This window comes from Nycticebus coucang, chromosome X (assembly GCF_027406575.1).
Source record: "Nycticebus coucang isolate mNycCou1 chromosome X, mNycCou1.pri, whole genome shotgun sequence".
Classification (NCBI taxonomy): Eukaryota; Metazoa; Chordata; class Mammalia; order Primates; family Lorisidae; genus Nycticebus; species Nycticebus coucang.
This window is the reverse complement of record NC_069804.1, coordinates 37,494,758-37,507,671: the sequence shown is the minus strand read 5'-3', so window position 1 is coordinate 37,507,671 and position 12,914 is coordinate 37,494,758.

Here is a 12,914-nt window from a genome sequence, read left to right as displayed (position 1 = left end):
TGCTGGATCTCACTGACATCTGGAGTGTGGAAAATGGCAATGCTGTTGGCTGATGGAGGATAGAAGATCGGTTCCCTGTTAAGTATTACATATACTTGGTAGGGAAACTGGAAAAGTCCTGGCTTTCACTGAATGGGTCATGGATCAGATTCTCACTAGCCTCGCTGATACTAATTCTGCAGGGGAATCCATATATTTCCTACATCTGTCAGGCGGGAGATAGAGTAGCTTCTGTCCTCATCCTTGCAAACACCACCAGACTGGGAAAACAGAGTGCTTTCACCTGTTTCTATGGTACAGTGTGAAGTGTTAGACAAGCAGCTTGTTCTTGACACCACTGGAATAGGGTGGGTAGAGCTTTCCCACTGTTTCGTTTATTTCTGGATGGAGTAAGTCATCCATTGATAAAAATGTTTCTGTTCTTGAGCTATTTCCAAGAACTTTGGCTGGAGAAAACACTTTTGGTTCCCCCTTTTTGTCTGTGCTTGGTGGTGGTTCTGCATAGCCCCAATCTGGGATACATGTAGGTGATAAGAAAACCAAGATTTAGAGGATGGATTTACCCTGATTATTCCTGTGTTGGAGCCCTAACCCTCAATTTGATTAGATTTGGAGGTATAGCTTCTAAGGAGGCGACTGAGGTTAAATGAGGTCATGAGTGAAGCTCTAATTCTGTAAAGTTGTTCTCCCTATAAGAAGAGGAGGAGAGAGTAAAGTGCTCTCTCTTCCTGTCTTCCCTTCTCTCTCTCTTTTACTCTCTCCCTCTCCATTATATGCACACAGAGAAAAGTTCCTGAGCAAACACAGTGTGAAAGCAACCATCCACCAGCCAAGGAGAGAGGCCTCAGGAGAAACCAAATCTACTAACGCCTTGATCTTGGACTTCTAGCCTCTGGAACTGTGAGAAAATACATTTCCATTATTTAAGGTACTAAGTCTTTAGTATTTTTTTGTGGTATCCTGAGCAGACTAATGAACCAGGGAACTCACTTCCATGTTATTCTTTAAGTTCCATGGTCCCTAGGCAGCTTACCTTCTTTCCTCATGTAAGAGTCATATTATGCTTATTTATTGCTTTATATTCAGGGTTTTAGATGTAAAAGGGAGGACCTAGAAGGAAGAGAGATTTTCTCCATCTTTTTGGGCACTGAAAGTCTCCTGCTTGGTTACTCGAGTGCAAAGAATTAAGGATCATCATGCAGAGAAGAGATTAACAATATCATGTAAAACCTTTTCAAATTATATGGATCAAGTAAACAGGTTGACTGTACATATATGTCAGGATTAGATACTTTTCTGTGACCCTCTCTTTTCAATTCCTATACCCTTTTCATAAATGTGAATAAAGTAAACATCCAATTCTGTTCATACTTCAAAGTTCTTATCTCTGTTAATTTATTCTCTAAACAATAATGCCTACCTAGAGACCCTAGCCGGCTTTAATACTTGGACTTGTTTCTTCTTTGTTAAGTCTCCAGGGGGATTTGACTTGCTTGAAGAAACAAAGACCTCTTTGTTTTGTTATACATCTGTATAGATACAGCATTTTCAAGTCTCACACTGCTCTGTCTGCAGATTAATTCTAGTTTATTGTCTGCAGATTAATTCTAGTTTATTGTCTTTTTTTTTTTTTTTTGTAGAGACAGAGGCTCACTGTACCACCCTCGGGTAGAGTGCCATGACATCGCATGGCTCACAGCAACCTCTAACTCTTGGGCTTACGTGATTCTCTTGCCTCAGCCTCTCAAGCAGCTGGGGCTACAGGCACCCGCCACAATGCCCAGCTATTTTTTTTTTTTTTGCAGTTTGGCCAGGGCTGGGTTTGAACCTGCCACCCTCTGTATATGGGGCCAGCGCCCTAGTTTATTGTTGTCAATTTATATAGGGCTTACAAAATAATCATAATGTTCTGAGTTTTTAAGAATCAAATATCTCTGTTATCCACAAGACACTTGAAATTTGCAAATAATACACCATTATGGGATGGAAGGTGCTTCCTGTGGCTTGTTACTGAGGATTAACCCTTTTGCTCAGCCTTGGATATTGTAGTCTCTGAACATGGAGGGCCCAGCAGCATAACGTCTTCCTGGTTTCTCATTATATTGCTCCATAATACTCATTGTAAGGAGTTAGCAGCCCTAAAAGTGTTATCAAAATCTATAGGGTTACATGTGGTGACAACAAAAGAAGCTCTGGTCTGCTTCCTTGTAGTTTAATCATATCTGAGAAGAAAATGAGCTCCCAGCTTCTTCTGCTTCTGAATGTGGACTTTGCTTATGTTTCCAAGTCCTGCATACCTTATTATCCTCATTATTTTGCTAATATTTATAAGTGTTCAGACCCTACAAAGTCCTTCCAGTTGATGGTGCAACTTTATAGAAATGATTCTTACCCTCTATCCCCACCAAGTTCAGGTTCTTTTTATTCTCCCTAAAACTAACTCGGAGTAGTCAAAATGTCATGGCAGTGTGAATTTTTTAACATCTTGTGTTGAACCAGAGGTGTTTGGCAGAATTGCACATAGACATGACAAGATTTGTTGTTTAAAAGTACTTTATAAACACTTTTTAGATTCACGCTAAGTTCTTATTCTTGTTATAATTAAGAATCTAAGTGTTAGCTTCTTAAATGTGTTAGAGTTATAGAAAGTATAAGTCTTCATTCTGTATAAAATAGAATACAGAATTACAAAAGCACAAGTAAATCACCTCAAATCATCTAGCCTTAATAGTAAAGTTCAAATATCAGTGCCTATTGTAATAAGAAACCTGAAATACTTTCTATTTGTAAAAGATTATCAACATTTTGAACTATATTTGGTGATGAAAATGGACTCTTTCCCAGCTATCCACAAATAATCTATTAATTAAAGACATAATTGGCTTAATCTTGGACAGTAAACCAAGCCACCAAGCTATAAAATTTACCAAACTCTAGAGAGCAGTTTGTCAAGGATCATTTTTCCTCACCTGATTTGTGTGTACCTGAGTCATACTAGATGTCTGAACTACAAAGGGTGTGGCAAGTCGTACAATCTCAATCTCATTTAGAGATCAGGAAATTGATAATCAGAGATGGTAAGTGTCCAAGGTTCAAAATCAACTGATCCTGAGCTAAAATTCAGACATTTTAACTCCCAGAAGAAATAATATTTTATCATATCAGCAGTTCTCATTTTAATTGGTCTATCAGAGTCACTTAGAGGACATGTTAAAATGAAGACTGCTGTGTCCCCCTCTCCAGGATTCAGTTGTTCTGGGTGGAACCCAAGAATTTGCATTTTACACTAGATGCCATATAGCTTCTGATGCTGCTGGTCTTGGAAATCACTTTTTGAAAACCACTATTGCAGCATTTCTTTTATATCTTTATACTATTTTCTTATGAAAGTATTCCTTTCTGAACTTTATATTTTGGAGAATTGTGAAAATACAGAGAAGTACACAGACGTGTACAAAAAATTCTTACAAATCTATCAACCACCACCAACTGTCCAACAATTGCCAATCAAAAGGACTTCTAAACATATTACTTTTTCCCTGTGCTTTTCTGGGGGTACAGAAACTCTCATAACTTTCAAAAGTTTAATATAAATTATGTTCTATATTATGGCCCTAGTCATTTTCAGTTTGTTGTTATTTAATGTACACTGTATTTTACAACTTTATGAAAAGTTGGAGGTAGTGCTTCCGTATGACCATGAGGGAAATGGAGACTCAAATGGTGATTAAGTAACTTATCCAGACTCAAACTGAAGTTTGACTCCAGAATTCACCTTTATAGATTATTACTCAATTGGTTCAATTAAAGTCAAATGTATATGATTTTAAGGCAAAACCATGTTATTAGCTTTCCTTATTTCTATACATGTTGCTAGTAATGGGAACATAATCATAGCACTCATAGGAGAATGTAAAATGATTAATAGCCCAGGAATATTCAGACCTCCTGATAGCATAGAAGCAGCTTCATTTACAGTCAAACCCTCAACGTGCTTAGTTGTCTTAAGGATTTAGATCCTACTACCTGACTTCGGTATTCATGGCAGAGTATGAGGAGTTATTCCTTCTGTTTAGGACCAGAGTTTTTGTGGGATTCTGTCTCTTGCTTTCAGAAAGGGGGATAGTTTTTATTATTTATGTGCCTCCAACAAATTGTGAGACTTAATGAACTATCATTAGCTTTATATGTGTTTATTTATAGTAGCATATGTCTCTAAATAGTGCTGTAATATACATATACATTCATATTCATATACTTAAGAGCAATTCATATGCAATTAAGATTTAGTATGCAGACAAAATTATAAAACGCCTGTGTATGTCAAATAAAATGGCCACCAAACATGTCTTATAAAATCTTATCTTAATCTCCTAATCCACACCATCTTCTAACAGTTACCACTTTTGAGACACAACTAGTCAGTGCTATCATGTGCCTCTCTAATTGTGACAGACAGCATGCTCTTGACCTTTTATGATTAGCACAGAACAAAATAAAAGGTCAGTAAAGCTCTGTTGAGCTAAAGCTCAGCGGTTAACAGTACTTTCTTAACACTGACCTGTGGCTTTCTTATGTAATTCTGATTTCCTCTCTTCAAGTTTATTAATTTGGAACAATAGTGAGTGGTTTTAGGGAATTTCATCAAAGGAAAGCTTGTTTTAACCATAATCTATGAAATTAAATGAAAACATCTAATTTATATTGTTTTTAATTAAAAGAGTTAGTTTTCGACTAAAACTGCTAATTAGTATTGGAAAGGATGCTTTATATCTTTAGTTTATTTTTTTATTTTTTTATTAAATCATAGCTGTGTACATTAGTATGATCATGGGGCACCATACACTTGGTTCATAGACCGTTTGACACATTTTCATCACACTAGTTAACATAGCTTTCCTGGCATTTTCTTAGTTATTTTGCTAAGACCTTTATATTCCACATTTACTAAGATTCACATAAACCCTTGTAAGATGCACCACAGGTGTAATCCCATTAATCCCGAAAATGCAAGTTTAAGCCTCAATAATTTACCACAAGGTGACTAAGAATAGTTAAGATTAAAGGGACTGACAACACCACTTGTTGACAATAGTATCTAGTAACTGGCAACTCTCACGTATTTCTGGTTGAGGAGTAGATTTGTAAGACTACTGAGGAAAACACTCTGATAGCAAACAGTAGAGCCCCAAACAAATACCCTAGCATCCAGCTAGGGTATATCCTTGGCTATATACATGACAGAAATTTGTACATGTGAGCAGCAAAACATATTCACAAGAATGTTCTTTGAGGTTTTATACATCATGGCCACAATCTTGGAATAACACAAATGTCCATCCACAAGTGAAACAGTAAATATATGTAATATGTCCATACAATGTTATATAATTCACTAATAAAAAAGAAATAACCACTGATGGATGCAAAAACATTAATGCATCTCACAGGAAAAATATTGTGTGAAAGAAAACAAAGCAAAAAGAGAACAAACTATGATTCCATTTACATGAATTTCAAAATAACCAAAACTCTTCTATAATGATAGCATTTGAAATTGTCATTACCTTTTGGTGATTATTAACAAAAGCAGAACACAAAGAAGATTTCTAGATAGCTAGGTATATTTTATATCTTGCACATACCTAAAATCATATTGAGCTTTATAGTTGAGATATATTTACTTACTAAAATATTTTTAGATAGGTATAAGATTACTTATCCAATAGTGTAGAAATATATTATTGAAGTAACATTTTTGGACTGGCTTATTTTCATGTAACCTTTCTCAGTCACTATGTCCTATTTATGGAGGTTCTACATGGGCAGTATAATTTAAATGCTGAGTTCAAAATCAAGTGATCTGGATTTAGTATCATCTTTTTTTATTATGAAATTTGACTTAGTCATACAACTCACCATGTAACTCAATTTCTATTCTTAAACACAGAAGTTAACAACTTAAAACAACACAGCCTGAGTAGCTATCAATACAGTCACTACAACTTACACAACTCCTTGTAAGCTATTGTTCAAGTAACAGATGTATCCATTCTTAAAGAACTACACAATGAGTCTGTGAAGAGTGTCACTTCATAAAATATTTATCTTACCTGAGATTTATAAAATAGGCATTTTATAAATTTCTTATTTTATGTTTCTTACACATATCTTATTTTCAAATATACCTGGAAGACAAGTGCAGTCCCCATTCCTAAACCACAGTCTATCTACCTCGTTTTCCCAAAAATAAGACATCCTCCGAAAATAAGACCTACTTACAGGAAAGATAAGACATCCCCTGAAAATAAGACCTAGCACATCTTTGGGAGCACACCTTAAAATAAGGCACTGTCTTATTTTCGGGGAAACAGGGTAGATGGGACTATTTTCTGCTTGGGCTGGACTATCCTACAAAGGAACACAAGACAGGAAGGTGCTCTAGACACTGAGGAAATTCAGGCCACCAAGACATATGCTGAGACATCATATTTGCTTTTGCTAAAGTTTTGTACAGACCACTGTGAGTGATTGTCCCATATACAGAATTACACAGGAATTAATTCCCTGGCATGAAGCTAAAGTCACAGGTTTTGTTTGTCTTTGGATACTCAGAATGATTTTTCAGCACTTTCTTACTGATCTTTGAAATGAAGCAAATCCTCATTCTCTGGGGATGATTTTTACACCAGAAACATTCTTGAATATCATTTTTTATTTTGAACAGCAATATTCTGTCCCTTGAATGGCAACCTTGACATACTGTTAAATGTGTCATGTCTCCTTATTTTCAGCATTAACATGAATGAAACTAAGGAGGTGTTTCATGTCAGTAAAAGTGGTAGAGCCAGAAAATTAATTGGATTCCTTTTAAATGTATCTCCTGTGGATCAGCAGATCTATTCAGGGTTACTTAAAAAGCACTTCACATTCCATTAGCGACAAACTTTGATCTACGTTAGCAATATAAGACATTCTTCAGTCATTTCATTTAGTATAAGAAGTTATTGCAGAGAAAAACTAATTATTGAATATCTAAGAGACAAATACTAAGACAAAGCTGGGACCTTTTTCTTGCAGAATTATAGATATTATGCTTGCATCTTCACTTTAATCAAAACATTTGGCTGTTTTACTTTATCAGTTAGTTTATGATCATGAAAGATAGAATGATTTGTTTTAAAATAACTTTAAAATATCCTGTTTCCCAGAAAATAAGACAGCGTCTTATTTTAAGGTGTGCTCCCAAAGATGCGCTAGGTCTTATTTTCAGGGGATGTCTTATCTTTCCTGTAAGTAGGTCTTATTTTCAGAGGATGTCTTATTTTTGGGGAAACGGGGTACTTTTACACAGTTCATAATAATAATTTAAGTGTCACTTGCTTAGAACTATTAAATGAAGAGGATAGGAAATGATTGTTGGGGTTTCCCAAGCCAATGTTTGGGATGTGGACATTAGACATAAAGAAAGGTATGGCCTCAAATGCTGGGAGGCCAGCATTTAAGAGACCAGCATTTAGAAGTTCATCACTTTGAAGTGCCCTTCACCTTGACTGCATTTGGACTTAACCTCTAACTCCTAAACTTTAGAATTTCTCTTAGACATTCATAGGATGGAGGCAGATAGCAGAAAAGGTCCTAAAGTTGTCATCCTGGGAACCGACTTCCTATGGTATGTAGGAGAGAAGTGAATAGCCTTGAGTTCTTTTGACTTTTGGAATAAATGGATGACAAGGATGCTGGAATTCATACTAATATTTCCTCTGAGTTAATTAAGTAAATATGAAGTTAGATTTCCTCTTCTGTGAAAATGGAGTAGATGTATTTTTTCCTATTCCTCCCATTAAGTATAACTAAAATGACTTACAAGTTACGTAAGTATATAACTTAAAGATGGAGAGACGAGAAAAAGGTAGACAAGATAAGGATCTCTGAACTCAAGGGGCAATATGGTGGTGAATTCCCAATGAAAGCCTGCAGCCTTTTAGAGAAAAGACCAGGAAAAAAAGGTGTGGCCTAGCAGACAGAAAACTTTTAGACAATAACTACTATACTCCAGATAAACACCATAGAAAACACTGAGGGAGATCTCACCCTCTGCCTCAAAATTAAAGGCCAAATGGAAATCTAGACTTTAATGCTCATACTCTTCACACTTATACTTGTCAGATAGTAATAAGATACCAAAACCCCTCATGGAGGTGGTGTCAGAGAAGGCCAAGTAGGAGCAGTGATTTGATATTCATCCTCACTGGTTGGTAATGTGACTATGGTCTACTCACAGTGTCAGGAGAGAGCACATGGAGGGCATGTCCATTTGTACCCTGCATTAACAAGGTACCTTTCAAGTGGGGTGGCAACAGAGGAGGGATAGGAAAGAAACAGGACTTCTACTGCATCTCATTTGTGATGACACCCTCCTTGTGGTGTCACTGAAGGCCATGTGAGGAGTAATAATTCGGCACTCCTACTTTTCAGTAGAGAAGTGCCAGTGGAGGCCAACTGGAGAGCTGGAACTTCTACTCCACCCAACATCAATGAGAAGCACCTCCACCTGACATGGCAAAAGGGGCCACGTGGGGAAACTAGATTTAAACCTCCACCTAGCTGTAAAACTGTGATGTCCAAATTCCCTTGCTGGACTACTGTCATATTAAACCAATTAAAACAGAGAGTTTAAATACAATTTAGAAACGGATAACATGATACCGTTCATTCTTTATACCAAGAACCAAAAAAGTCTTAATCTGAAAATGAAAAAGTTGATCAAAAGATGCCAAAACCAAGATCGAAGAGACATTAGAATGATCTGAAAATATTTTAAAGATGCTGTCTTCAACAAACAATGAAATCTTCAATAAATATATTTGAAACAAATTAAAACTGTGGAGAATATCAAAAAAGAAATAGTAAGTTTTAGAAAACAAATAGATGTTATAAGCTAGAACTGAGTGCAAATTTAAAACAATAATGAAAAAAACAAAACACAATAAATAAGCCCAAAAGCAAAATATAAGAGACAAAAATTGGATCAATGAACTGGAAGACAAAACAATAGAAACTATCATAATTGAATAAAAAAAGAAAGCAGAGATAAAAATTAATAGAGGCCACAGCAACTTTTGTGTCTATATCAAGATATCTAATATTCATGTCATCAGAGTCCTAGAAAGATAGGAGAAAAACGACAGTGCTGAAAATTTACTTGAAGAAATAATGAAAATTTTCAAAATTTGGCAAAGACATACATAAACAGATTTGAGAAGTTGAGAAGACTCCAAACAGAAAAAATGCAAAGAAATTCACACAAACAACACATTAGAGTCAAAATTCTAACAACTAAAAATAAATAAAAAAAATTTTGAAATCAGCTACATAGAAAAGCCATCTTACATAAAAACAAACAGAATGGAATTAGAAAGAAACTTGGACCTTCCAGGCTGTGACTTGTAGGGGTGGGGAGGGGTGACTGGAAAAGAACTTGTTATAATTAACCTGTCAGAGATTCCATGGGAAGATGTTGCTGAGTAGAACATGAGTGAACAGGATATCAGCAGAGTGAAACCCCAAAGAGACTTGGAGTCCAAGGAGAAGAGTAGGTGGAGTGGTTTATTTTTCCCCGCCCCCCACATCTTTGGTAGTCATTGGGCTCCCAAGCTGCTGGAGAGCCCTACTACCCTCACAAACCCAAAAGCTGTTGCCACCAGGGAACTGGGAACTTCTGGAGGATGAAGCATCAGGCTGCCAGTGCCCTTAAGACCACTTCTCCACTGACCTTGCACTTTTGTCTTCCCCATAGAGGCTTCGGCCTCTCAGTTTTCATCTTAATCACTCCTAAACAAACATTTCCCAGAGTTTGGACCAAATTACATTAGCCACAGGGGTCTGGTGGGTGCCCAGGTATCCGTGTGACCCCAGAGCCTAGACATTATTGGTGGGTGGCATTCTACAGAGAGGGATAGAGGTGACCAGAACACTAGCTTTCTTTTGTTTACCAGGCGTCCTCAAACTTTTTAAGGAGGAGGCCAATTCACTGTCCCTTAGACTGTTGGAGGGCCGGACTATAGTTTAAAAAAAAAAAAAAAACTATGAACAAATTCCTATGCGCTCTGCACATATCTTATTTTGAAGTAAAAAAAAAACAAAACGGGAACAAATACAATCACAGTTTGAGGACTCCTGGTTTAGGCTCTTTTCCTCTCCTTACCCTTCTCCTCCTGTGGTTGCTGAGAGATGATTGTGTGGGAAAGGAATTCTCATAACCCTGACAAGAGTGCAGCCATTTTAGAAAACAAGCAATCCCCTCCCCAGATTCCTGGAGTGCTTCAAGCTAAAGTTTCCAGAAACACCCCACCTATATCCTGGCCCACACCAATGATTTGCCCATAATTCTCACCTGCTCTAGCGATGAGTTCCCTCCCCACCCCTGGAGGATATGCCACTCCAGTTACTTCCCCATTCCAGCTCTACTGATTAAGGCTAATAAAAGCCTTTTGCAACTGTGTACGGGCTGAGCTGACTCCTGCTCAGACTCCACTCTCCTCTTCCCTATAACAGTCCTTTACTTATCCCTGGACTGGCCGCCTGTCCCTCTTGCAGACCCTCACCCCGGTTCTATGCCAGAACCTCTCAGTTTGAGGCAGGAACTACTTTTCTCCTCTATTTGGACATCCACCCCACTGGGGCTTCCACAAAGAGCAACTCAAACCTTTCCTTTAGCGTCCCTGCAGTGAACTGAGGATTGCTTGGTCTGAGAGATCTCTGCATGCCAGCACTCCCTGCCTGCCAGGATACTCCACCAGAATGGGGCACACCTCAAGATGGGAGGGATGTTGAAACTGTTTGGGCATTGCGTGGACAACTTGGAACCAGCGTGCTTCTCCTGGGATGGTCAGGGATTGATTTGGGGGAACCAAGGGACAGGCCTGCAGGCCAGACCCTGTACCCCCAGATCTTAACTGCATTCCTTGGAGGCAAGCGGGGAGATTTATAATTTGGTCTCAGGAAGCGAGGCTGTCTGCATGGGCAGAAGATGGGTGTGAGAATGCAGTGAGGGTCAGCATGCTTACGGGCCACCCCTCCCTCCATGGAAGGACCACTGCCTGCTTTAGGCTTCCTGATTGTGAATGGCAGATAGCCACACCTTCATGAACAGGCTTTCTGTTTGAGTGAGACCCTGTAGCCCCTGTCTGGTGGCTTTACCAAGGAGCTAGGAGTAGGCCTTTGACTCCTGCTAAAGCAAATACCTTACCAGCTGTGGAACCTGGTATACATATACATATACCCCATAGGATTCCATCTGTGGTTAGTGACTTGAAGCATCCCAGAGATGTTGCTCAGCTGAGCTCCAAGGGAGTGAACCAATGCATACAACAGTCTTAGTTCACATGAATAAATGTTACTCTGTCTATGTATGAGGATACAGCTTTCCTCACAAATTAAATCATTAGCTAATGTCTCATTTTAGATAAGGTGCTTACTAGAAGATACAAGAATTGTTTCCTTGTAGACATATTTTTAAAAATAAGACCAGTTTAAAGCTTTAGATTCTCAAATTTACTCTTATTCGTGCATACAAAGGCTACTGATTTGTGGACATTGATTTTATACCCTGAGGCATTACTGTATTTCTTCATTACTTCCAGAAGTATTATGGTTGAGTCTCTGGGTTTTTCTAAGTATAAGATCATATCATTGGTAAAGAGTGAGAGTTTGACCTCCTCTTCCCCGATTTGGATGCCCTTATATCCATCTCTTGCCTTATTGCATTGGCTAGAACTTCTCTATGCTGAATAGTAGTGGTGATAGTGAACATCATCCTCTGGTTCCCATTCTAAGTGGAAAGCTTTCAATTTTACCCCATTCAGTGTGATATCGGCTGTGGGTTTATCATAGATGGCTTCAGTCAGTTTAAGAAATGTGTGTTCTATACCTATTTTCTTAAGAGATCTTATTAGAAAAATGCTGAATTTTGTGCAATTCTTTTCCTGCATCTATTGAAAGGATTGTATGGCCTTTGTTTTTGCTTCTATTTATGTGGTGAATTACATTTATGGATATGTGTGTGTTAAACCAATCTTGCATCCCTGGAATAAAACTTATTTGATCATAATGTATAATTTTTTTTTTAATGTGTAGCTGTAAGGAGTCTATTTGCTGGGATTTTATTGAGTATTTTTGATGTGAAAAATTAGTGAAATTGGTCTCCAGTTCTCCTTTATAGTGAGGTTCTTTTCTGGTTCTGGCATCAGGGTGATGTTTACTTCATAGAATGTGTTGGGGAAGTTTTATTTCTTCTCAAGATTTTGGAATAGGTTCTTCAGTATAGGTACAAGCTCTTCTTTGAAGGTTTCATTCTGGTGGGAAGCCATCTGGTCCAATGCTTTTTTTTTTTTTTTTGGTTTTTGGCCGGGGCTAGGTTTGAACCTGCCACCTCCGGCATATGGGACCGGCACCCGACTCCTTGAGCCACAGGTGCCGCCCTGGTCCAATGCTTTTATTTGTTGTTTGGGGGAGCTTTTTATTGTTTCTTTAATCTCAGTGCTTGAAATTGCTCTGTTCCAGAGATCTATTTATTCCTGGTTAAGTCTAGGAACATTGTGTGATTCCAGGTCTTGGTCCATTAGCTACACATCGTCAAATTTCTGGGCATGGAGTTATTTTGTGGTAGTCAGAGATAATCTCATGTATCTCTGTGGTATCTGTTGTTATTTTTCCTTTTTCATTTCTGATTGAGGTTATTAGAGATCTTACCTTTGAGGTACTGCCCTTAGGAAGCTATGCACCACTGCTAGGGTCTAATTCATCTTTCAGAGCAATTTTAGCATTCTTTTTACAGAATGGCTTTTCAGAGCTGTTGTCATATGAGTTCTGCCAATTAAGTTTGCAAACTCATCCTAGAAATAGTGCTACAT